The 27,222-nt window shown below is 46.4% G+C and overlaps 1 protein-coding gene across 6 annotated transcripts in view; it reads left to right on the plus strand.

Annotated features, from left to right (window-relative positions):
- The first annotated feature begins 8,772 nt into the window (after positions 1–8,772).
- The window catches only part of CHD9 (chromodomain helicase DNA binding protein 9), a 286,203-nt gene continuing 267,753 nt past the window's right edge, over positions 8,773–27,222 (plus strand). For all 6 annotated transcript variants that reach the window (XM_078358110.1, XM_035281960.3, XM_035281963.3 and 3 more), the window contains exon 1: positions 8,773–8,810. The gene's annotated coding sequence lies outside the window, so the exon portion shown is untranslated. The remainder of the gene's footprint in view (positions 8,811–27,222) is intronic.

Genomic DNA, 27,222 nt, shown 5'->3' on the forward strand with positions numbered 1-27,222 from the left:
AAGTCAGCCCAAGAGACAGGCAGCAGGAGCACCCAGGGGCCAGGCGAGAAACCCTAGGATTGTGCATGAACCAGTTTAGAGGATGGTCCATGGGATTAGACAAGGGAGTCTTTACAAAATGAGCATGTAAGAAACCTTGGCTTGCAACTGGGCATAGTGGCTCATGCCTGTAGTCCTAGCACTTTGAGAGGCCTTGGCATGTGGATCACTTGAACCCAGGAGCTTGAGGCCAGCCTGACAACTTGGTAAAACTCTATCTCTACCAAAAAAATGCAAAAATTAGATGAGCATGGTGGGGCGTGCCTATAGTCCCAGCTACTCGGGAGGCTGAGGAGGGAGGATGGCTTGATCCCAAGAGATGGAGGTTGCAGTGAGCCAAGATTGTGCCAATGCCCTCCAGCCTAGTAAACAGGCTGTCTTAGTAAATAGACCCTCTCTTAATTTAAAAATCTTCTTTAAAAAGAAGGCTTGACTTGCCTATTACCACCTCTCCCTGACACATCCAGGATGAGTTACATAATCTGCAGGACAAAGCAAAATAATAATGTGGGCTCCTTGTTCAAAATGATTGAGAATTTCAAGACAGTGACAGCAGAACTTTAGATGAAGCACAAGGCCCATGAATGCAGCCCTGTCCACACCCAACCTCTTCCTCAACTCCCAGAAGTGAATTTACCTCGGATGAAGACTGTAATTTGCCAGATCTGCTAGCTGGCTGAGCTCAGGGTACATGGCCCTAGGAATAGAATGGGGCCAGAAGAAAGACCAGAACAGAGAAATGAGGTATGGGCAACCCAAAGATGGATGGGCCCTCAGTAGATCACATTTTAAATATTTTCACCTTTAAACTGCTTCCTTAGACATTACTACCTACAAAACATAGCACATACACACACACACACACACACAAACACACACACACACAAATCCACATTAAAAACACAAAAACTTCTTGGAAAATACACTGACCATGTCATATGTTGGCAAGGTTGTGGAGCAACTGGAACTCTCGTATATTGCAGATAGGAACCGTCAGATGGTTCAGCCACTGGACAAAACAGTTTGACAGTTTCTTAAGAATTAAACATATCTTTACCATAGGGTATTTACCTGTATTAGTGGGCCCTGGATGCCATAAGAAAATACCACAGACTTGGTGGCTTACACAAGACATGTATTTTCTCACAGTTCTTAAAGGCTAAAAGTTCATGAGCAAGATGGCTGCAAAGCTCAGGTTCTGCCGAGAGCTCCCTTCCTGGCTCGTAGACGGCCCCTTCTCACTGTGTCCTCACAAGGCCTTTCTTCAGTGCTCTTAGAAAGAGAGAGCTCTGATATCCCTTCCTCTTCCTATAAGTACACCAGTACTCTCAAGTTTGGGCCACATCCCTATGACTTCATTTAACCTTAATTACCTCCATAGAGTCCCTATCTGCAAATACAGTCACATTGGAGTTTGGAGTTTCGACATATAAATTTGGAGGTGGGGCCAGTGTCGTGGCTCACACTTGTAATCCCAGCAGTTTGGGAGGCCAAAGTGGGCGGATCACTTGAGGTAAGGAGTTCAAGACCAGTCTGGTCAACATGGTAAAACCCCATCTCTATTAAAAATACAAAAATTAGCCAGGTGTGGTGGTATGTACCTGTAGTCTTGGCTACTCAGGAGGCAGTAGTGGGAGGATCACTTGAGCCTGGGGGGCGGTCCTCACTGTAATGAGCTGTGATTGTGCCATGGCACTCCAGCCTGGGTGACAAAGAGACATTGCCTCAAAAAAAAAAAAAAAAAAAAAAAAGAAGAAGAAGAAGAAGAAGGAAATCAAATTTACTGTTCATTAAGAAAACTTGGGCTGGGCTCGGTGGCTCATGCCTGTAATCCCATCACTGTGGGAGGCCAAGGCAGGCAGATCACTTTGAACCCAGGGATTCGAGACCAGATGGGGTGGAACCCCATCTCTACAAAAAAAAAAAAAACACAAAAATTAGCTGGGTGTGGTGGCATGTCCCTGCAGTCCCAGCTACATGGGAGGCTGAAGTGGGAGGCTCACTGGAACCTGGGAGGTGGAAGAAACAGAGGCTGCAGCATGCTGAGATGGCGCCACTGCACTCCAGCCTGGGCTACAGAGTGAGACCCTCTCTCCAAAACAAAAGGAAAGAAAAGATAATTTAATGTTTGTAAAGATCAAACAACAAAAATAAATAAAAACCATTTGCCAGGAGCCTAGGGGCTTATTTGCCATACCATCCTAGTGCTTGAGATCATTTCAAATTCTCTCTCTCCTGCTTCTCACTCACTCACTCATTCAAAGGAAAAAAAAAAAAAACACTTGCCACTCATTTAGCTCAACAGCTCTTTATTAAACCACAAGGCACAAAGTTCCATTTTGGGTGTTGTGCAATTTACAGAACCTTAATTTCAATGAAGGAGGCCATACAAGCCAGAGGGCTTGTATGCACAGGGTCACCTAACAGCTATGACTACGGGTCAAAAGAGTGGTCAACCTAAGGCACCCTGCAGAAGGGGAGCTGGGGACATAAGCACCCAACCTCACTCTCCTCCCTGCCTCTGGTCTCTCCCAGATATACCATTGGCCAAACTCAACTTGAAACTAGTGGGCATATAAGCCTTTGGTATTCTCCATTTAAGTCAGGCTCCCAGGACACAGAGGATGGAGAGTGGATACAGAGAGACAAATGGAAGACATGTAGCACCACCCACATGGATCTGACTCTTGTTTCTTTGTTTTATTAATTTATTTATTTGCATTATTTTTTAGTAGACATGGGGTCACACTATGTTACCCGGGCAGCTCCTGAACTCCTAGGCTCAAGAGAACTTCCTACCTCAGCCTCCCAAGAGTTTGGATTAAAGGCATGAACCCCTGTGCCCAACCAGTTTGTTTTTTGAAATCAGGTCTCACTCTGTTGCCAGGATGGAGTGATCATGCATGGCTCACTGCAGCCTCGACCTTCTGGGCTCAAGCCATCCTCCTGCCTCAGCCTTCTCAGTTGCTAGGACTACAGATATGCCCACCATACCCAGCTATTGTGTGCGTGTGCGTGTGTGTGTGTGTGTGTGTGTGTGTCTGTAGACAGGGATCTTATTATGTTGCCCAGGCTGGCCTCGAACTCCTAGCCTCAAGTGATCCTCCTGCCTCAGCCTCCCAAAGTGTTGGGAATACAGGCATGAACCACCACACCTGGAGGATCTTACTCTTGATTAAGGGGCATAGCGTCTGCTGGAGGAGGCAGCATTCTTGCAGCAAATTATACTATTTAGCAGCATACAATAAGTATTTTAATATGGAGGATGTCACAGTAGAAGCAGGGGACAGGGGAGGGCTTCCTAGAGCAGGCCACATTTGAGCTGGACCTAGAAGGATGCACAAAATATCTGGTAGTAAAAGGGAAAAGAACACAGCAGCCAAAATGAGCAAATATAAATTGAGCAAATATAAATCTTCCTAAGAGTACAATTTAATTCACCGGTCATTGATGGGAAGGCAGGTAGTGGCCATGGTTAAAAGCAGTTTCAGCATGAGAGGGACCTGGGATTGAATGCCAACTCTACAGTGTACATGCTGTGTGCCCTTCAGCAAGTTGCTTAGCATTTTTGACTCAGTTTCCTTATCTGTAAGATGTAATTAATAATAACTGCTTCCTGGGGCCGGGTGAGGTGGCTAACATTTATAATCCCAGGACTTTGGGAGGCCAAGGGGGGCAGATCACTTGAGGTCAGAAGTTTGAGACCAGCCTGTCTCTTTTGTATTTAAAAATACAAAAATTAGCCAGGCATGGTAGTAGGTGCCTGTAGCCCCAGCTACTTGGGAGGCTGAGGCAGAAGAATCGCTTGAACTGGGAGGCAGAGGTTGCAGTGAGCTGAGATGGCACCACTGAACCCCAGCCTGGATGACAGAATGAGACTCCGTCTCAAAATAATAATAACAAGTACTTCCTGGGCTGTGCATGGTGGCTCACACCTGTAATCCCAGCACTTTGAGAGGCCAAGGCAGATGTATGGCTTGAGCTCAGAGTTTGAGACCAGCCTGAGCAACATGGTGAGATCTTGTCTCTACCAAAAATATAAAAAATTAGCCAGGCATGATGGCACACACCTGTGGTCCCAGCTATTTGGGAGGCTGAGGTGGGAGAATCACTTGAGCCTGGGAGGTGGAGGTTGCAGTGAGCCGAGATCACACCACCACACTCCAGCCTGAGTGACAGAGTGAGACCCCATCTCAAAATAAAAAAATACTTGCTTCCTGGGACTTTTGGAGTCAATGAGACAGAATCAGTACATCGGCTATTACACTTCATAACATCTGAGAGGGTTTGCAGGTATAATCCGGAACCGGAAAGTGACCAGGCGTATTCTTACCAATCAGACACACTGTAACCTCGAGTTAAGTTGCCCGTCAGTCCACAAGCCAGCTTCACAAGGTCCAGCGTCCTTCCTAGGATGGGCGCCCAGGCCCCTTCCCCTTGGTCTCTTTGGCACTTCCGCCTCTTTCCTTCTCTATGCCTCCTCCTGCTGGGCTCCTGACACCATCTTGCCCATGAGTCTAGTGCCACCAGTTTTAGCTCCAACCACTTTAGACCACAGAGGATTTTCACCCTCTTTAATGGAGAATCACTCTAGAAGATAAATATGCCCCTTCTTACTAAAACATAGGTCACATCTCATAATTTTATGAATTTATTTTAAAAAACAAAAGTAAACAAAATTATCCCTTTGAAGAAAAGGATGAACAGAACAAGAAAGCAAAAGGGATAAAAATGAGTACCTTAACTATCCTGTTCCATACATAAAGCACAGAGTCCAGCACATAGTAGATGCTTAGCAAACAATAGTGAGGCATTCAGGGCATGTCCTTTGGAATCAGATCATCCACATTCACGTTTGGAATCAGCTAATCAGATTCATGTTCTGGGTACATTACTTGCTAACTCCTTGACCTAGGGCAAGTTACTTAAACATTACAAGTCTCAGTTTCTTTACTGAGAAAGTGGGGAGAGGAACAGTGCCTACTTTGTAGGATTACTGTGGATTAAATCAAACTGTCAATCTGAAATCCTTAGTGCATGAGCCTGGTATGGCGGCTTGCATCTACTTAGGAGGTTGGGGTGGGAGGAATGCTTGAGGCCAGGAGTTCTAGACCAGCCTGAGCGACATCAAAAAAAAACAACAACAAACCCCATCTCTTAAAAACAAAAATAAAAATTTAAAAATTAGCCAGGCATGGTGGCATATGCCTGTACTCCCAGCTACTTGGGAGGCTGAGGTGGGAGGATCCCTTGAGCTCAAGAGTTTGTGGCTGCAGTGAACAATGATCACCTGGGTTACAGATCAAGACTCCATGTCTCAAAGAAAAGAAAAACTCGTAGTGTCTAGCACATTCTAAACATTTTGTTATTATAATTATTATTTACATTCTTCAGTCTATCAAAACTCCTGTTTTCTGTAAAGAAAACAGACCTGTCAATAACTCTGCAGGTTCCAAAAACATTGTATTAGTAGAATGAGAAACATGCCAGGAGGACTTAGAAGAGAAAGTCACTGGGAAGACTTTAACCTCATGAGGTGACGCCAGAATCCAGAGGCTGTAATCTAGGACTTTGCCCAGGCGTGCTTTGGGGCACACTGTGGGGAGGCAGCTGTTGCAAGGATGGGGCAACAGTGGTCTGGAAATGACTCAGACTCTTGAAAGTGAAAGAATGGGGAACTGTCTGCCAGCTGGTACTTGCTGTGGGCTGTCAGCACTCCTCTGACTGATTCACCTTCACCAGGGCACCCACCTGCGGTGAAGTAGCTGGGGCTGGTTCCTGTTACTGACACCCTCTGTGTGTCTTTAGGCTTTCCTCCTCCTCCTCCTGCTCCTCCTCCTCCTCCTGCTCCTCCTTTTCCTCCTGCTCCTCCTCCACCTTCTCCTCCTCCTCCTCCTGCTCATCTTCCTGCTCCCCCTCACCCTCCTCCACCTTCTTCCCCTACTGCTCCTCCTCCTTCTGCTCTTTCTCCTCCTTCTCCTCATCCTCCTCTCCTGCTGCTCCATCTTCCCCTCCTCCACCTGCTCCTCCTACTGTTCCTCCTTCTCCTTCTCCTCAACCTCCTCCTTCTCCCCTCCTCCTCTTCCTCTCCTCCACCTCTCCTCCTCCTCTTGCTCCTCCTCTTCCTGCTCCTCCATCTCCTCCTCCTGCTCCTCCTCCTCTTGTTCTTTCTGCTTCTTCTGCTCCTCCTTCTCTTCCTCCTCCTGCTCATCCTCCTCTTCCTCTTCCTGCTTCTCCTGTTCCTCCTCCCCCTCCTGCTCTTCCTCTTCCTCCTCCTCCTCCTCCTGCTCCTCTTCTTCCTCCTCTGCCCTTGATATTCACTTTGATCAGATTATACCAGGACAGAGAGTCCAAAGGTTAAGTAGGTATACACACACACACACACACACACACACACACACACACGGCTAGAACAATTACAGATGGTCCTGGGGGGGAGCAGAGTAGGGGCTAGAGGGGAGGGGGAGAGGAGGATTGCAGGCCTCACTTTCACAAATTGCCTTAAATTTCCACTGACGCATTATGTACAAAATCTCTGCCACAGAGATAAACTACCAGGATTAAAAGAAAACGTGAAGATGTCCCCACAGAAGTCTGTAACACGTGTATCCCTAAACATGGATATTCTTTTTTTTTTTCTTTTTGTCACTCAGGCTGGAGTGCATGGTGCGATCTTAGCTCACTGCAACCTCCACCTCCCAGGTTCAAGGGATTCTCCCACCTCAGCCTTGGAGTAGTTTGGATTGCAGGCACCTGCTACCACACCCAGCTAATTTTGTACTTTTTGTAGAGAAAGGGTTTCGCCATGTTGGCCAGGCTGGTCTCAAACTCCTGGCCTCAAGCAATCCTCTTGCCTCGGCCTTCCAAAAGTGCTGAGATTACAGGGGTGAGCCCTGGTGCCCAGCTCTAAATATAATATTTTTAATAAATTCTGTACTTATCCCATGACAAGCTCAATTGCCGGTTGTGGGTTTTTTGTTTGTTTTGTTTTTTGAGACGGAGTTTTGCTCTTGTTACCCAGGCTGGAATGCAATGGCGCAATCTCAGCTCACCGCAACCTCCGCCTCCTGGGTTCAGGCAATTCTCCTGCCTCAGCCTCCTGAGTAGCTAATTTTTTTTGTATTTTTAGTAGAGACGGTGTTTTGCCATGTTGACCAGGATGGTCTCGATCTCTTGACCTCGTGATCCATCCGCCTCGGCCTCCCAAAGTGCTGGGATTACAGGCATGAGCCACCACGCCCGGCCCGGTTGTGTGTGTTAAAAGTATTCATGTGTTACATTAAATGTGAATTCAACGAGAGCAGAGATTTTTGTGTTTTGTTCGTCATTGTATCCCTTGATTGTAGAAAAGTGGCATATAGTAGGTGCTCAGTTAATCGTTGTTAAATGAAGAAATAAATGAAATAGAAACACAGTAAATGGCCCACCATATTTATAAGTGTTTTGGCATGCCCTCATTGAAAAAATACCAGATGGCTAGGAGCCATAGTTTACACTGGTAATCCCAGGGCTTTGGGAGGCTGGAAGTGGGAGTATCACTTGAGACCAAGAGTTCAAGAGCAGCCAGGGCAACATAGAGAGACCTTGTCTCCATACAAAAAAAAAAAAAAAAAAAAAAATCCCTTGAGCCACCCCTTCCCCTTCCTGTGGCCTAATAAAACTTTATTCACAGGCCAGGCGCCGTGGCTCACACCTGTAATCCCAGCACTTTGGGAGGCCGAGGCAGGCGGGATCACAAGGTCAGAAGTTTAAGAACAGCCTGACACGCTGTCTCTACTAAAAATACAAAAATTAGCTGGATGTGGTGGCGTGCACCTGTAATCCCAGCTACTCAGGAAGCTGAGGCAGGAGAATCACTTGAACCCGTGAGGCAGAGGTTGCAGTGAGCCAAGATCACGCCACTGCACTCCACCCTGGGCAAATGAGCGAGACTCTGTCTCAAAAACAAAAACAAAACTTTATTTACAGAAACAGATGACAGATTAGGTGACATGGTTTGGCACTGTGTCCCTACCCAAATCTCATCTGGAATTGTAATCCCCACATGTCGAGGGAGGGACCTGGTGGGAGGTGACTGGATCATGACGGGCAATTTCCCCCACACTATTGCTCAGAGAAGCCTTTCCAGCAGAACAGAGCAGAGCAGAGCATGAGGTCACTGGCACACACCCATCCTCCACCAGCCTGGCCTCCAAAGGGCAAGCCAGCAGAACAGGCTGTTTCTCTCATTCAGGCCCGGTTTAGGGGGTGGCAGGAAGAAAGGCTTGCTGATAGGCTAAGGGCCTCCCTTAGTTTGAGAGAATCCCAGCCCTTTGCATCCTTGGATGTTCCCAGCACATTTAAAAGAGAAGCAGTGCCAAAGAAGGAGCACTGAAAGCTGCTGGATGAAGGGAAAGATCCTGAGCCCAGCCAGGAAAACCGGAGGATGGTTACCAGGCCAAGGGCCAGGGCCTGGCCCTCCCTGCGTGCCCCAAGAGAGAGTTCACCAAGTTCAGATCCCAGTGCCCCGCAGCGAGTGAAGGTGGTCCCGCCCAAGGCCGGATCTGGCCACAGGGCTGGCGGAGCGTTGGAAAACCGCCCACGTGGGAAGCCCTGGCTGCATTTCCGCCCTGGACTGCGCTCCCGCCTCCTAGCGCGGTCCCTGCGCGGCCGCCCAGCGCCCACTAGGTGGCGCCTGCGCTCTAGTGGGCGCTTCACAGGCGCAGCTACAGCGACAGCTCGAACCTGAGTCCCAGGATTCCGGGGACTGGAGGGCAGCGCCGGCAGCCAAGGTAGGATTCCTGAGCCCCGGGCGTCTCCCTGGAGCCTCTGAGGTTGGGGTGGGCAGCAGGGCGGCCGCTGGGCACTGCTTGCGGTCTGCAGAGATAACCGGAGGAGTCGGGGCGGCCGCACGTGTTGTAGCGCGGTGGGGGGACCCGGAGACCAGCAGTCTCCGAGCTGGGCCTAGAGCAGGGCAGAGCACCAGGTCGCTGGCACGCTCGCATCCTCCCCAGCCCTCGCCTCCGAGTGCATGCCCGAACCCCCAAGCCGCGCGTCTTCGAAGCGGAAAGCCGCCACTGTCGCCCAGAGCCACTCCAGGGTGGCAGCCGAGTGCTGATAATGTCCAGAGCACCACTTCTTAAACTTGTCTGCATGTTGGCGTGGCTTGGGGAGCATTAAAAAGATACCGATGCCCCAGTTCCACTCACCCCCACCCCCCAGAGACTCAGATGTGATTGGTCTGAGTGGGGGGGGGGGGGGGCTGGACATCTGGGTATTAAAATGTTTGCAAGAGATTCCAGCTGGCAGCCAAATTTGAGGACCCTTGATCTAAGGAGTTGGAGAAAAACGGAGGACATTTGTTTGTTCTAACCCAGAATGCTGATGATTCCCTCCTCCTCCTTTTCCTCCAGTTCGTCGTCCTCCTCCTCCTTTCTCATGTGCCTTTTAAGCAGGAAATGCCTCTGCCTTTGTACTGTCAAACCCAAGATAACAAACTAACCCCCTCTTCCCAGTAGGGCTGGTTCTGAAAGGGTTGAATTCAAAAGTGGGCAGCGAACAGAAAGACACCAGTGTGGAATACGAGAGAAGACTCTTGGGGTTTACTAGTAGAAAGGGGGTTCCTCCCCACCCTGATCCCAGAGATCAGGAGCCTGGCTAGAGCTATCTTCATTTTAGCAAACCTAGCTGATCAGGCAGTAAGAGCCTTTGTAATGAGTAAGGGTCCTTATAACTAGTAAAAATGAGCCCTTATGTTTGTTGGTTTTATAGACATGAGGCCTCACTAGATTGCCCAGGATGGTGTCAAACTCCTAGGCTCAAGCCATCCTCCCACCTTGGCCTCCCAAAGTGCTGGGATTACAGGCACCAGCCACGGTGCCTGGTCGACCCCTTATATTTATATAACAACAGAGTTACTAGCATGAGCATAGACTCCCCAGAGGCAGCCCTTCCTTCTGTGTGACCTTGGACACTCCCTGAACCATCCTCAGCTTCAGTTTTTGTATCGGCTAAATGGGTATGATAGCTCTTAGGGTTGCCGTGGTAATTAACAATAAAAGCTACTTGTTTACTAAGGGTTCACCTGTGCTAGAAGCTTTCTTCGCAGGGCCACGTTGACTCCAGACCATAACTTCCACGGTAGTACTATGAGTACTGCATTTGTTAACTGAGAAAACTGAGGCTCAGAGAGGCCAATGACCTTGCTCGAGGTTACATAATTAATTAATAAGAAGCATGTCCCATATTTGAACCCAGGCTGTCTGCTCTTGAGCCCAGGTGCAAAAGAACCATACCCTGCTGTTTCCCTTGTTGACCGGGAAAGCGTGCACGGGGCAGGCGTGTGGTTCACACATCACTGCTGTGAACTGAGCACTTCCACTGAATTGATTCATTCGTTCATTCAAAATACATTTATTATTGAGAACCTACTGTGGGTCAGGCAGTTTTCCAGATGCTAGAGATAAAATGTGAGTAAGACAGAATTCAGCCAGCCCTGAATGGGAGAAACAGGAAGAAAGTGCAGTCGGTTCTCATTATTCACAAGTTCTGAATTTGCGAATTCGTACCCTGTAATCCTCGCAGTTTGAGAGGCTGGGGCTGGAGGATCACTTGAGGCTAGGAGTTGGATATCAGCCTGGGCAATATAGTAAGGCCCTGTCTGTTTATTTAAAAATTATATACATTAAATAATTTTTTTAAAAAATTTGTTTGTAGCCAGGCGCAGTGGCTCACGCCTATAATCCCAGTATTTTGGGAGGCTTAGGCAGGAGGATTACTTGAGGCTAGGAGTTCCAGCTCAGCCTGGGCAACAGAGTAAGACCCCGTCTCTTTATTTTTTAAATTATATATTTAAAGAATTTTTCAAAAAATGTGTTTGTGGCTGGGTACAGTGACTCACACCTGTAATCCCAGTACTTTGGGAGACTGAGACTTGAGCTTAGCAGTTTGAGACCAGCCTGATCACTTAAGCTTCGAAGTTTGAGACCAGCCTGGACAACATGGTGAGACTTTGGCTCATTAAAAAAAAAAAAAAAAATGAGGAAAAAAGGCCAGATGCAGTGGCTCATGCCTGTAATCCCAGCACTGTGGGAGGCTGAGGTGGGTGGATCACTTGAGGTCAGGAGTTCGAGACCAGCTTGGCCAAGATGGCGAAACCCCATCTCTGCTATACAAAAAATTAGGTGGGTGTGGTAGCAGAAGCCTGTAATCCCAGCTGCTTGGGAGGCTGAAGCAGGAGAATTGCTTATTCTGGAAGGTGGAAGTTGCAGTGAGCTGAGATCACGCCATTGCATCCCAGCCTGGGCAAGAAGAGCAAAACTCCATCTCAGAAAAGAAAAAGAAAAAAAAATGTGTTTGTAACTTCCAAATCAATATCTATGGCACTTTCACAGTCATATATGGATGCGTGCAGAACAGTGAAAAAGTTGAGTCACCCAACACGCACTTTCCCAGCCAAGGGCAAACGGGGGACACTCTGCCTTCTGGTTTCAGCTCTTGTGCTACAAACAAGTGTCCCTTTTGTGGTGTACTTAGTGCCACATTTTTTGCATGTTTGTGCATTTTTGTTTGCGATGTCGAGGTTTGAAATGGCCCCAAGCATACTGCTGATGTGCTGTCTTGTGTTCCTAAGCACGAGAAGGCTGAAATGTGCCTTACAGAGAAAACATGTCTGTTAGGTAAGCTTCGTTCCCGCATGAGTTATAGTGCAGTTGGCTGAGTTCGATGTTAATGAAACAACAATAAATACTGAATAAGCTGTCTTTTTTTTTTTTTTTTTTTTTGAGATGGAGTCTCACTCTGTTGTTCAGGCTGGAGTGTAGTGGCACCATCTCTGCTCACTGCAACCTCCACCTCCGGGGTTCAAGCGATTCTCCTGCCTCAGCCTCCCATGTAGCCGATACTACAGGCACACACCACCACACCCAGCTAATTTTTGTATATTTTTAGTAGAGACAGGGGTTTCACCATGTTGGCCAGGCTGGTCTCAAACTCCTGACCTGAGGTGATCCACCCACTTTGGCCTCCCAAAGTGCTGGGATTTCAGGCATGAGCCACCGGGCCTGGCCTATAAGGTGTCTTTAAACAAAAACACACATAAACTAAGGTTATGTGTTGATCTGCCAGGCAGAAGGTGGGGTGAGGAAAAGAAGATATGTTTCTGGCAGAAAAGTCAGCATGTACAGAGATGGCCAAGAGCTTGTCAAGGCCAGGGGACTCAAGGAGAGCCAATAGGCAGGGAGTGTGGTGGTCAAAGGGAGCAGAGGTGCGATAATACAGTAGTGTGCTAGGGAGAGAGGCTGGGGCCAGGCGGCACCGTGTTTTGTGGGCAGCTCTCATTTCATCCGATTAGCACAGTAATCCTGGCAGGCTAGACAGGATCATTTCCACCTTTGAGAGATGATGAAATTGATGTTCCATGATGTTAAATGACTTGCCTGAAGTTGCACTACTGGTAGGCAGCAACACTCCCTCACCCCCCCAACTTAATCTAATGTTGATCAGACATTTGGGTTTTTTGTTTTGTTTCGTTGGTTTTGGTTTCTTTTGTTGTTGTTTTTAGAGACAGGGTCTTGCTCTGTCACCCATGCTGGAGTGCAGTGGTATGATCATAGTTACTGCAGCCTCAGCCTCCTGAGCTCAAGGGCTCCTCCCACCCAGCCAAGTAGCTGGGACTGCAGGCGCATGCTATCATGACCAGCTAATTTTTTAAACAGGGTCTTGCTATCTCAAACTCAAACTCCTAGACTCAAGTGTTTCTCCTGCCTTGGCCTCCCAAAGCACTGAGATTACAAGCATGATCTACCTTACCTGGCCAATATTTGGGTATTGATCTGAAATTTCAGGATGTGGTCTGGAGGTTTGGCTTGTTTGGGGGAGGAATCACTAACTAAGTGACGGTGAAAGTGATTAAGCGTGGATGAAACCATGTGGGATAGTGGCAGGGTGTGGAGAAGAACATTTCTCATGTCCTTTAAAAAAGAAAACTATTCCTGGTGGCTAGGCACAGTGGCATATGCCTATAATCCCAGCACTTTGGAAAACTGAAGTGGGAGGAATGCTTGAGGCCAAGAGTTCAAGACCAACCTGGGCAACATAGTGAGATCCCACCCCTGTCTTTAACAACAAGAAAAATGGGAAAAGATTTTTAATCAAAAAATATTCCTGGTATAAAGACATGAATGGCTTTGTGAAAGAGTCTTAGGTACTTGCAGAGGGTGGGAGTGATGACCATGGCCGTAATGCTGTGGCAAAAGGAAATGTGTTGTTCTGATTCAAACTGCCCCAGACACGAGGTCTGGGGATCACCCTCCCCATTCATGGGGCAGCCAGGCCTCAATCTGCCTCTTGTCTCTGCAGGATAATGACCTTGTACAGGCATCAGCAAACTTTTTCTGTAAAGGTCCAGAGAGTAAATATTTGGAGCTTTATGGGCCATATGGTTTTAGTTGCAACTGCAGTAAATTCTCAATGTCATCGATACGTTCTTAGAAACTGCAACTTTAAGTGAAATGACGTATAGTAAGTCCTCAAATAACATTGTTTCTTGTAATGTTGATGAGAAACTGCCACTGTAGAGTAAAAGCAGCCATAGATGGTATGTAAACAAATGAGTATATCTGGGTTCCAATAAAGCTTTATGGACACTGAAGTTTTGAATTTCACATAATTTTTCTGTGTCACAAAATATTATTCTCTAAACATTTTTCCAACAATTTAAAAATGTGCAAACTGGCCAGGCATGGTGGCTCACGTCTGTAATCCCAGAACTTTGGGAAGATCGAGGAGGGAGGCTTGCTTGAGGCCAGAAGTTCAAAACCAGCCTGGTTCAAAACCAACCCATCTCTACAAACAAACAATAAATAAATAATGTGGCTGGGCGCAGTGGTTCATGCCTGTAATCCCAGTACTTTGGGAGGCTGAGGCGGGTGGATCACGAGGTCAGGAGATTGAGACCATCCTGGCTAACATAGTGAAACCCCATCTCCACTAAAAATACAAAAAAAAAAATTAGCTGGGTGTCTTGGCACACTCCTGTAGTCCCTGCTATTCAGGAGGCTGAGGCAGGAGAATCAATTGAATCCAGGACGCGGAGGTTATGGTGAGCCGAGATCTTGCCATTGCACTCCAGCCTGGGCGACAGAGCCAGACTCAGTCTCAAAAAAAAAAAAAAAAAAAAAAAATTAAAGAAAGAGAGGAAAAGGGAGGGGGAGGGGAGGGAGAGGGGGAGAGAGAAAGAAAGAAAGAGAGAGAGATGGAAGGAAGGAAGGAAAGAAGGACAAATGAACCATTCTTAGCTCACAGGCTATACAAAAACAGGCAGTAGGCTAGACGTGGCCCATGGGCTGTAGTTTGCTGACTCTTGATCCAGAATAATGGGACCGGAGGATCAGAAGGATACTAAGTAGGCCAGGTGAGGTGCACTGGCTCATGCCTGTAGTCCTAGCACTTTGGGAGGCTGAGGCAGAAGGATTGCTTGAGGCCAGGAGTTCAAGGCCAGCCTGGGCAACATAGTGAGACCTTGCCTCTATTTAAAAATTTTTTTTAATTAGCTGGGTCTGAATTGATGGCTCACACCTGTATTTCTAGAACTTTGGGAGACTGAGGTGGATTACTTGAGTCTAGAAGTTCCAGACCAGCCTGGGCAATGTAGCAAGACCCCATCTCTACAAAAAAAGAACAATTAGCCAGATGTGGTGTGCCCTTGTAGCTGCTTGGGAGGCTGAGGCAAGAGAATAAATTGAGCCCAGGAGTTTGAGGTTGCAATGAGCCATGATCATTCCAGTGCACTCCAGCTTGGAAAAGCAAAAATTAGCTGGGCCTGGTGGCATGCACCTGCAGTCCCAGCTACTGGGGAAGTTGAGAGGGGAGGCTCACTTCAGACCAGGAGTCTGAGACTGTCGTGAGCCATGATTGCACCACTGCACTAGCCCAGGTAACAAGGCAAGATGCTGCCTTTTTTTTTTTGAGACAGAATTCAGCTCTGTCGCCCAGGCTGGAATGCAGTGGCGCAATCTTGGCTCACTGCAACCTCCATCTCCCAGGTTCAAGTGATTCTCCTGCCTCAGCCTCCTGAGTAGCTGGGATTGTAGGCATGCGCCACGATGCCTGGCTAAGTTTTGTATTTTTAGTAGATATGGGGATTCACCTTGTTGGTCAGACTGGTCTTGAACTCCTGACCACAAGTGATGCACCTGCCTCTGCCTCCCAAAGTGCTGGGATTAAAGGCATGAGCTATCACGCTTGGTTTGTGTGTGTGTGTGTGTGTGTGTGTAGGGAGAGATGGAGTTTCACTCTTTTGCCCACTGCTGGAGTGAAGTGGCATAATCTTGGCTCACTGCAACCTCTGCTCCCCAGGTTCCAGCAATTTTCCTGCCTCAGCTTCCTGGGTAGCTGGAATTATGGACACCTGCTGCCATGTCTGGCTAATTTTTGTATTTTCCTTAGAGACAGGGTTTCTCTATGTTGGCCAGGCTGGTCTCAAACTCCTGACCTCAGGTGATCCACTCACCTCGGCCTCCCAATGTGCTGGGATTACAAGTGTGAGCCACCATACCCGGCCAAGATGCCATTTCTTTAAAACAAATAGACAAAAAAGACAGACACACAAAAAGAATACTAAGTGTTCATCTAGCTTGAATCCTTATCTGATGACCCATGAATCTCCATGGAACATTCTCAGCCATTTCTTGAGTCCTCAGTAAAATGGAACTTCCCATCTCACTGGGCAACTCATTCCACTGACAGAAGTTTAAAGCTATGTCATAGTTGCAGTTTCCCCCAAAGCAGATTATGAGAAAAGGATTCAGGTGCCAGAAGTTTATTTAGGGAATGATCCCAGGAAGCCCAGTGAGAATGAAATGAACAGAGAAAGGAAGGAAAGCCAAGAGAAAAAGTGTTGATGAGTGAGTTACCACTGGACAGTTGGGTCTCCATCCCTCAGGGACACTTGGAGAGACTGTAGTAGATATTTCAGAAGTGTCCCACGAAGAGGCAGGGAGACTGGGATATCTCCTCTGACTCTCGTTCCTCCTTATTGAGGGTTGTTTTGATAACTGTCTGCTGTGCATACCCCCAGGCCAGAAAATGACTTAGAGGCAGCCCAGGGTGTCTGGAAATGTCTGCAGGTAACCTTGGGTGAGCTGAGGAGTATGGGTGGGGCACCCACAGTGTCTCCAATATGGTCTTTCTGACTTTGCTTTCTAAGATGTGCAACTCATACCACAGGGGACCTTGTGAGATGACTTGGTGTGGCACAGAGAGACACAGTACCCAAGAGCACAAAGTCTCAGAATAGGAAAGGGATTTTTCCCTTTTGAGCTGTCTCTGATCCTGCTCTGCCTGCCTCTCACCCCTGGGGCAGCCCTCTCTCCCCAGAGCAGGTGCTCCACCCACACCGGCCTTTCACTTCCTCCAACTTGTGGGACTGAGACTCTTCCTTTTGTCGGCAGTCAACAAAAGTCTGGGTGAAGTAGTAGAATGCTACTGTAACACTTTGGGAAGACAGCAGTCCTCTAGTTCAGGGCATTTAAGAGGCAACCGTAAGTGTGGCCATTTAATAACATTGTTAAACCTGTAGCGATCTAATAACATTGTTGGCTTTCATGTTGCCTCCCAAAGTGCTGGGATTAAAGGCATGAGCTGTCACGCCTGGTGTGTGTGTGTCTGTAGGGAGAGATGGAGTTTCACTCTTTTGCCCACTGCTGCAGTGAAGTGGCATAATCTTGGCTCACTGCAACCTCTGCTCCCCAGGTTCCAGCAATACATGGCTTTTCATGTATAGTAGTAATATCATGTTTCCTTTAAAATAAATGTGTATAAATCATGTGTTTATTTAAAGAAAAATATTAAAAAAGAGGATTGATGGTATGAGGATAGAATATAATAGGCCATGGGCAGTGGCTTATGCCTGTAATCCTAATACTTTGGGAAGTAGAGGCAGGAAGATCACTTGAAGCCAGGAGCTGGACCCCAGCCTGGGCAACATACTGAGAATCCATGTCAACAAAACATTAAAAAAATTATCTGGGTGTAGTGGTACATGCCTGTAATCCAGCTACTCAGGAGGCTGATGTGGGAGGATGGTTTATAGGAGTTGGAGGTTATGGTGAGCTGATTGTGCCACTGCACACCAGCCTGGGAAACAAAGCAAGGCCCCAACTCTTTAAAAAATTATTTATTAAAATATATATATATAATAATTCAAATCATTCAATTAATCCTCACCAATGTGGGTTAAGTGCTGTTTGAAGTAGGGACTACTTGCCCCATTTTACTGCTAAGCAGACAGGCATAGGGAAGTTGAATAACGTGCCCAAAGTTCTATGGCTGGGAAGTGAGTACACTGGAAAATAAACCCAGTTAGTCCTGCTCCAGAGATTTGCTTTGAATTGCAGGATTATGCTTCTTCTCATAAATTTCACACACACACACACACACACACACACACAATGTGAAGGTGATATGTGAATAACTGAAGTTAGGGGAAAACTGCCTTTAAAGGTTCTCCCTCTTTGTCTGTTTCCCTGTATCTACTGCCCTTTGGTTACCATATTTTTTCTTTTTCTTTCTTTTTTTTTTTTTTTTTAAGAAAGATTCTCTGTTGCCTAGGCTGGAGTCCAGTGGTATGATCATAGCTTACTACAGCTTAAACTGCTAGGCTCCTGCCTCGCACCTCGGCATCGGAGTAGTTGGGAGTACAGACATGAGCAACCACGCCCAGCTAATTTTTTTTTTTTTTTTTTTTTTGGTAGAGACAGGTCTGGCCATGTTGCCCAGGCTGGTCTCAAACTCCTGGCCTCAAATTATCCTCCTGCCTCAGCCTCCCAAAGTTCTGGAATTACAGGCATGAGCCACCACATGTGGCCAGGTTAGCATATTTTTTTGGAGCCTCAAAAGATAAATCTGTTCCCTTGTCCTCATTACAGTCCTTCAGATATTTGATGACAGAGAACGGGTTGGCCTTCCCGGATCTTCCCTGCTCTAGATTAAACATCACCTGTTCCTTCTACTCTTTCTGTTGCGTGCTCTTGGCATCTTCCCTTGAGCACGAGGCCTCTTCCTTATTCCTGTTTCTTCAACAGAACCTATAAAGTTATTGTGTTATCGAAGCACTTTTTTTGCAGGTCTCCCACAGCTCATTCTGGGCTCAGGGTAGGGAGAGTGTGATTGGGGCGACTGACACGGCAAAGGGCGGCTTGAGAGTGACATCAAAGAGGGTGCCAGCTGTCAATCAGGGAAAACCCCCCTAGGGCCAGCAGTAGAGGGGGCTGGAGGCAGGTGATCCTGGTTCTCTGCAGGCCAGAGATGAAGTTTCTTCAGTGTACTTAGAGCTAAGCAGACCAAAAGGGGTGGACTAACCAAATTCACAGGAGCCTGGTGAGGAAGCCAGGCTGCAAATGTATTAAATCACAAGGGAGGCTAGGCGCCCCGTGGCTTATGCCTGTAATCCCAGCACTTTGGGAGGCCGAAGTGGGTGGATCACCTGAGGTCAGGAGTTTGAAACCAACCTGGCCAACATGGCGAAACCCTGTCTCTACTAAAAATAGAAACATTAGCTGGATATGATGGCGCATACCTGTAATCCCAGCTACTTGGGAGGCTGAGGCAGGAGCATTGCTTGAACCCAGGAAGCAGAGGTTGCAGTGAGCCAAGATTGTACCATGGCACTCCAGCCTGGCTGACAGAGCAAGATTCTGTCTCAAAAAAAAAAAAAAAAAAAAAAAAAAAGAATCACAAGGAGAGAAGCAACTGCAAAGCAGTCTGAAACCTCCATGCCAACTTCTCAGCACACTTTCTCCTGTGGGAAAGTCAGAATCTAGTTAGAAGGTTAGTTTTCATGGAATCAAAGCAAGGTGAGCAAAATGAATGATTTTAATCACCAGGGGAACCTAAGATATTTGTACCCTCTGAGGAATACAGGTGTCTAGAGTGGGAGTACTGCTAATATAATTCCCCCTCCCTGTGCTTGTGGTAGAAATATCTGATCAATCACTGCATCTTTTCCTTCTTCCTGCTCCCTAGACCAGCCCTAAAATTCTTACCAGGAGAGTATGCTGGCCCTGTGCAGTGGCTCACGCCTGTAATCCCAACACTTTGGGAGACCAAGGCAGAAGTATTGCTTGAGCCCAGGAGTTCAAAACCAGCCAGGGCAATATAGTGAGACCCCATCGCTATTAAAAAAAAAACTTTTAAATGAGCTGAATGTGGGGGCAAGTGTCTATAGTCCCAGTTACTTGAGAGGCTGGGTGGAAGGATTGTTTGAGCTTGGGAGTTTGAAGCTGCCGTCGTCTCTGATCACAACACTGCACTTCAGCCTGGGAAACAAAGCAAGACCCTCTCTTAAATTTAAAAAAAAAAAAAGAAAAAAAGGAAGAGAGTATTCCAGGAAGCTCTGGCCAGACCTCTGAGCTGCCTGTAATGCTCAAGGAGGTTTTCAGAGTTTCCACTACTCTGCACAATGTGGAAGACAATGAATCTCAAAGACTTGCCCTTCCGTACTTCTTTTTCAGAGCTCCTCACACATCACCATTTGTCTCTACCTATGATTCCTTCAGCTTGTGTTAATGCAATTGGCTCGCTTTTTGTTTTGTTGAGTCTTGATTTAATTTCCAGGCTTTGCTCTTCCAGCTTTGTCCAGAGACACATCCTGTTCTGTCCTTAAGGACTTCCGCAAATTAGTAATCACAGATGTCGTGTGCAGTCCTCTGCTATCTACTCTCCTCGAATTTTGGGGTGGCCTACCGCATACCCCCAAGTAAGAACCTGCAGTCAAGAGGCAATTTGCTGGGGTGCTGGGGCTTCTTGCATTATAAAACAAACTAGGATACCCACCCCAGTTCCATCACTTACTGGCTGTGTGTGACCTTGGATGAGTTGCTGAACCTCCTGAGCCTAGTTTTCTCAGCTGAAATACAGAATTGACAGCATCACAATTTTAAATTGCTACTACTGTTATCCTTCAGTCACAACTGGGGCCTAGGGTACAAAGGAAAGCAGCAAGTCAGCAGAGGAAATTTAGGCACTAAACCCAAGTCATCAAGTTTGCTGCTTTTTAACATTAGTCATGCTTAACTAAAGAGTTAGGCCAGTTAGTTAGTGGTGGCTCACGCTTGTAATCCCAGCATTTTGGGAGGCCAAGGCGGATCACCTGAGGTCAGTTGAAGACCAGCCTGGCCAACATGGTGAAACCCCATCTCTACTAAAAATACAAAAATTAGCTGGGCGTGGTGGCACATGCCTATAATCCCATCTACTTGGGAGGCTGAGGCAGGAGAATCACTTGAACCCAGGAGGTGGAGTTTAGAGTGAGCCAAGATTATCCCATTGCATGAGCGAGACTTCGTTTCAAAAAAAAAAAGACTTAGGAGTCTAATTATTTTGGAGCAAGCAGACCTTTTGCCAGCCTTCAAAAAAATGTTTATTATGTACAAGGTCTTTATTTCTACCCATATAGAGAAATAGACTTACCTAAAAGAAAAACACATCTGGAGAATTGGTGGCACCTGGAGCTGAGGAGATCTTGAGTTCCTCAAGGAGAGGTGGCCCCTACCCAGTGTCACAGGGAAGACCAGGTTCTTGCCCTAGGAAGACTGCTAGTCTAATGAGAGGCCCCATATGTAACCTCAGGAGCCTGGTGGAGGAGAGCCATGCAGTCTTGGTGTGAGTGATAGCTTCTTCTCTGCAGGCATTGCTGTGTCTGCTCCTTCTCTTTGGTCAATCAGCAGGCAGGGACAGAGAGGTTGTCGTCATTCACAACTCTGTTATACCTGTGTCAATGCATATTAGAAGGCCAGATTCTGAGGATGTGACTCAGGAATTTGTCTTTTAAAAACTTCAAATACTTTTGGTACAGTTTAGATTTCCAGAAAACATTGAGACAATACTACAGAGTTCACACATATCCCACATCCAGTTTCCCCTATTATTTTTATTATTTTAAATTTTGAGACAGTGTCTCTCTCTGTCACCCAGGCTGAAGTGCAGTGGTGGGATCTTGGCTCACTGCAACCTCTGTCTCCTGGGCTCAAGCCATCCTCCCACATCAGCCTCCCAAGTAGCCGGAACTACAGGTGCATACCACCATGCCCAACTAATATTTTTATTTTTGGTAGATAACAGAGTCTTGCTGTGTTACCCAGGCTGGCCTTGAACTCCCAGGCTCATGCAGTTGGCCTGCCTCGACTTCCTGGAGGGTTGGGATTATAGACATGAGCCACAGAGCCAGTTTCTCCTATTATTAACAGCTTATATTTCTATAGTACATTTATTACAATTAACTGATATTGATATGTAATATGGTATATTTGTTACAACCTGACATTGGTACATTATTTTTAACTAAAGAACATAGTTTATTAAGATTCTCTTAGTGTTTATTTAATGTCCTTTTTCTGTCCCAGGATCCCAACCAGAATACCAAATTTCATTTATATCTCTTTTTTTATATACCACCAAAAATGGGCTTGAAATCACATTACATTTGTTTGTTGTGTATCCTGAGTCTCCCATTGTCTGTGACGTTTTCTACAAATTTCCTTCTTTTTGATGACCTTGAGAGTTTTGAGGAATACTGGTCAGATATATTGTGAAATACCCCTCTGCTGGCATTTGTCTCTTATTTTTCTCATGATTGGCCTTGTGGGTTTTGAAGAGGAAGACCACAGAAGTTTACTTTTGAAGTGCCATCTTTATCACATCATATCAAGCATCCGTAATGTCAACGTGACTTATCACTGTTGAAACTGACCTTGATCACCTGTATTGTTTGTCAGGTTCCTCCACACTAAAGTTGCTCATTTTCCTCCTTTTCATGGTGTCCTCTGGGAAAGAAGTCACTGAGCAGCCCACAATGGAGCCCAGGAGTTTGGGACCAGCCTGGGCAACATAGTGAGACCCGAGCTCTAAAAAACAAAATTAGCTGGGCATGGTGGCATGTGCCTGTGGTGCCAGCTACTTGGGGTGCTGAGACAGGAGAATTGCTTGAGCCCAGGTCAAGGCTGCAGTGAGCTGAGGTCATGCACTGTCTTTTAGCCTGGGCAACACAGCCAGACCCTGTCTCAAAAATAAATAAAAATACAGTTTGAAATGCATGTAGGCCTGGGTTCCTACCCTACCTCCATTATTCACTGGCTGTGTTTGACCTTGGATAAGTTGCTTAAGCTGAGCCTCAGTTTTCTCAGCTGAAATATAGAGCTAATGTCACCACCTGCTGCTTCAGGTTAGTAAATAACAGGCACATGGTAAGTCCTCTGTGAATGGAAGTTGTTATTGTTAGTCTACCATTCAAGTTCCTTCTGGATCCGACTCCAGATCCAGCCACCACTTTTCAAGGAACAAGAGAACAGGCTTATGTGGCAGATGTTCCCGCACTAAGTCACCTTCTCACTGGTCACCTTCTCTCTGCCACTGATCTAGCCTTCTCTTCCACCTCTGCCTCTCAGTCACACAGTACTTCAGTGAAGCACAGGGCCTGCTAAAGTACCCTCCACCGATGCGCACATCTGCACATCCTCATTCTCTCAAACCCACCTTAAGCACCACTTCCTCTGTGACACCACCTAAGAGAGCCAAGCAAGAAGTCCCCTCTCCTCCTGGGAACTGCCGCAGCACCCACTCCACTGTGTTCCCTCATATTCTGCAGCCCTCATCACTTTCAACCCGGTGTCAATGCAAGGTGCACTGCTCTTACCCTGAACGATTCTCGGCTTTGTTCATCTTTCTCTCCCACCTGCACAAACTGGACTGAGTGCAAGTTTGTGGTCTTGTTTGCACCTGTGGTAAGTTTTGACAAAGGAAGTAGGGGACATACCCTATCCTGAGTGCTAACTGGGCAGCCTGTGAGGGCTGAACTTCGCAGAGGTTGAGGGGCTGACCCTAGGTCACTTCCACTACTTTATATATATTGACATGTTTTATTGTGGCAAAATATACATGACATTGAAATTTACCATCTTAACCATCTTAATGCATTTTTTTTTTTTTGAGACAGGGTCTCCCTCTGTCACCAGGCTGTAGTGTAGTGGTGCCATCTTAGCTCACTGGAACCTCTGCCTCCAGGTTTCAAGCAATTCTCCCTGCCTCAGCCTCCAGAGTAGCTGGGATTACAGGCACATGTCACCACGCCCGGCTAATTTTTTGTATTTTTACTAGCGATGGGGTTTCACCATGTTGGCCAGGCTAGTCTCGAACTTCTAACCTCAAGCGATCCACCTGCCTCGGCCTCCCAAAGTTCTGGGATTACAAGCGTGAGCCGCCACGCCTGGCCTGCGTGTTCTCCAGTTCAGCGCATTAAGCGCATCCACACTTGCACGATCATCGCCACTGTCCATCTCCAGAACTCTTTCATCTTCCCAAACTGAAACTCTGTCCCCATTAAACAGCTTCCCATGCCCTTTAACCCCATCCCTGGCAACCACCATTCTACTTTCCGTCTTTATGAGTTTGACTACTCTGGATACCTCGTCTAGGTAGAATTACACAGTATTTATCCTTTAGCGACTGGCTTATTTCACTTAGCCTAGTGTCTTCAAGGTTCATGTTCCATTACAATAGACTATGGTGTGTATCTGCCACATTGTGTTTATTTGTTTATCTGTTGGTGGGCACTTGGGTTGCTTCCACTTTTTGGTTACTGTGAATAACACTGCTATGAACATGGGTGTATAGATAGCTGTTGGCGTCTCTACTTCCAGTTCTGTTGAATATATATACCTGTAATGGAATGACTGGATCTTATGGTAATTCTGTGTGTCATTTTTCAAGGAATCACCATACCATTTTCAACAGCTACCGTTTTATATTCCCACCAGCAATGCACCAAGGTTTCCATTTCTCTACATCCTTGTCAACGCTTGCTATTTTCTGTTTGCTTGTGCGTGGTTTATTTGATCATAGCTATCCTCTGCTGGTGTGAAGTGGTATCTCATTGTGGTTTTGATTTGCAGTTTTCTAATGATTAGTGATGTTGAGCATCTCTTCATGTGCGTACTGGCCATTTGTACATCTTCCTTGCAAAAATATCTATTCAAGCCATTTGCTGATTTTTTTTTTTTTTTTTTTTGAGACGAAGTTTCGCTCTTGTAACCCAGGCTGGAGTGCAATGGCGCAATCTCGGCTCACCGCAACCTCCACCTCCTGGGTTCAGGCAATTCTCCTGCCTCAGCCTCCTGACTAGCTGGGATTACAGGCACGCGCCACCATGCCCGGCTAATTTTTTGTATTTTTAGTAGAGACGGGGTTTCACCATGTTGACCGGGATGGTCTCGATCTCTTGACCTCGTGATCCACCCACCTCGGCCTCCCAAAGTGCTGGGATTACAGGCTTGAGCCACCGGGCCCGGCCCGCTGATGTTTTTAATCAGGCTGGATTGTTTGTTTCTTTGTTGTGGAGCTCTTTGTGTATCCTGGATATCAGTCCTTTACCAGATAACAATTGCAAATATTTTCTCTGTGGATTGGCTTTTTACTCTGTTGATTATGTCCTTTGAAGGCACAGAAGTTTTTAATTTTAATGTTCAATTTATATTTTTTGTATGTGTGCTTTCGGTGTCATATTCAAGAAATCATTGCCAAATCAATGTCATAAAGTTTTTCCCTATGTTTCTTCTAAAAGTGTTATGGTTTTAGCTCTTATATTTTAAGTCTTTCATCCATTTTGAGTTACTTTTTGTCTATCATGTAAGGCTAAGTGTGCAACTTTGTTCTTTTGCATGTGAATAGTATGCCTGCCTGCCTGCCTTCCTTTTTTTTCTCTTTCTTTCTCCCATTCTTTCTTTCTTTTCTTTCCTTCCTGATTTTCTTCTCTCTCTCTCTTTCCCTCCCTTCCTCCCTCCCTCCTTCCTTCCTTCCTTCCTTCTTTCCTTCCCTCCCTCCCTCCCTCCTTCCCTCCTTCTTTCGTCTTTCTGTCTTTCTTGCTCTGTCACCCAGGCTGGAGTGTAGTGCTATGATCTCAGCTCACTGCAACCTCCACCTCCCAGATTCCTGTGAGTCTCCTGCCTCAGTCTCCCGAGTAGCTGAAACTACAGGTTTGCACCACCACACCCAGCTAATTTTTGCATTTTTAGTAGAGACGAGGTTTTACCATGTTGGCCAGGCTGGTCTCAAATTCCTGACCTCAAGTGATCAGCCTGCCTTGGCCTCCCAAAGTGCTGGGATTATAGACACGAGCCACCACACTTGGCCGCATGTCTGTCTTTATGCAAATACTACATTGCTTTGATTACTGTAGCTCTGTAGCAAGTTTTGAAATCAGGATGTGTGAGTTCTCCAAATTTGTTCTTTTTCATGATTGTTTTGTCTATTTGGGGTCCCTTTGGATTGCTTATGAATATTAGGGTGGATTTTTCTATTTCTGCAAAAAAATTAATTGAGATTTTGATAGAGATTACATTGACTCTGTAGATCACTTTGGGTAGTACATTTCAATATTAGGTCTTCCAAGCCATCATGGGATGTCTTTCCATTTGCTTACGACTTCTTTAGTTTCTTTCACCAATGTTTTGTAGTTTTTGGTGTAGAAGACGTTCACCTCCTCAATTAAGTTTATTCCTAAATATCATGCTTTTTTCAATACTCACATTTTTGAGACTGTTGATACATTTAGAAATGAAGAAATGCAAAATAGCATACTAATATGGTAGTTAATTTGAACTGTTTGGTCCCTTCAGTGTTCTCAGGACAATGTATATTGACAATGATAGTATTATAAAGAGTCAAAAGCCTAAGTTTAAGTCATTTCAAAAATGTGAGCCCCTATCCACTCATCCCACTGTGATTGTAGGAAAGGGTTGGGAGTTCCTCTTCTGGGGGTAGGAATGGGAATAGCCTAATATTCCCTCAGGTGATCCCTCCCGGGGGCCAGCAAAGACTTGTCATTACTATAGGCCTAATCAAGACGTCTTCCCAGAAAGTGATTCTGAGAACATTCAGGTGTTTTTAAAGCCCTAGGCTAGAAGACCCCAGAGCCCCAGCATTATGGAGACTGAAGTAGAAACAGTCACTCAAAGCTACAGAAGAAAGAGAGCCATCAGCTCACCCATCCCCACCATCCTGCTCACCCTGCGGGGATTTTGTTTTCTGTGTTTCTGGCCCACCTCGGTTTCAGTTTGAAGAACTGTGCTGAGGACAAAAATGAGGGACACAAGTGTGACAGCCAGCCCCTGCTCAGGCATTTCCTCACTCCCCCAGAAAGCGTGTAAATGGCAGGCCTTTCCTTTTCTGTCCCTCAACAGTTTGGGGACTTTCTTGCCCTCAGGATAGCTGGTGAAACTGTGTTCTTTTTCAGGCATTGAGTTGATTTTGCATCTTGTTTTTCTGGCCTCTGGGGATACATGTGCAACACAGACACACATGCACGTACACCCACCTCTGCATCCAAATGTCTGCAGAATTCATAGGCGCCAGTGTCTAGAGACAGGCTCTGTCTCCTTTTCTCTCTTCTTTCTACCTCCTACTCTCCCTGCTGAAGCCTGTTGTTGTCTTATCCCCAGCCGGAAGCCCCCCTCTGTCACAGGGCCAACTTCCCGGCCACTTGTTCCCCTCCAGCTGCTGCTCCTGCAGGCCCAGCCAACTCCTATTTCCATAGCAACTGAAACTCATTTTTCCATTTCTGCATTTCTACTTTGGAAGGAAACCCATAAGTCTTTTTTTTTTTTAAATTGGGATCCCTGCAATATTTTTTTTCAATTAAAAAAATACATGTAAAATTTGTCACCATAACTTTTTTTTTTTTGAGACAGGGTCTTGTTCTGTTGCTCAGGTTGGAGTACAGAGTGGTGTAATCATATAGCATAGCTCACTGCAGCCTCTACCTCCTGGGCTCAGGTGACCCCCCCACCCCGCCCCGCCCCACCTCACCCCACCCCACCCCACCCCACCATGACCGGCTAACTTTTAAATTTTTTTGTAGAAACGGGGTCTCAATATATTGCCAGTCTCAAACTCCTGGGCTCAAGCAGTCCTCCTGGGCCTCCTGCCTGGGCCTCCCAAAATGCTGGGATTATAGGTATGAGTCACCATGTCCAGCCTATAACCATATTTTTTTTGAAACGGAGTCTAGTTCTATCACCCAGGCTAGAGTGCAGTGGCAGTCTCAGCCTTACTGCAAACTCTGCCTTCCAGGTTCAAGTGATTCTCCTGCCTCAGCCTTCTGAGTAACTTGGACTACAGGCACCTGCCACCATGCCCAGCTAATTTTTCTCTTTT

Source organism: Callithrix jacchus, chromosome 20, assembly GCF_049354715.1.
Source record: "Callithrix jacchus isolate 240 chromosome 20, calJac240_pri, whole genome shotgun sequence".
Lineage (NCBI taxonomy): Eukaryota > Metazoa > Chordata > Mammalia > Primates > Cebidae > Callithrix > Callithrix jacchus.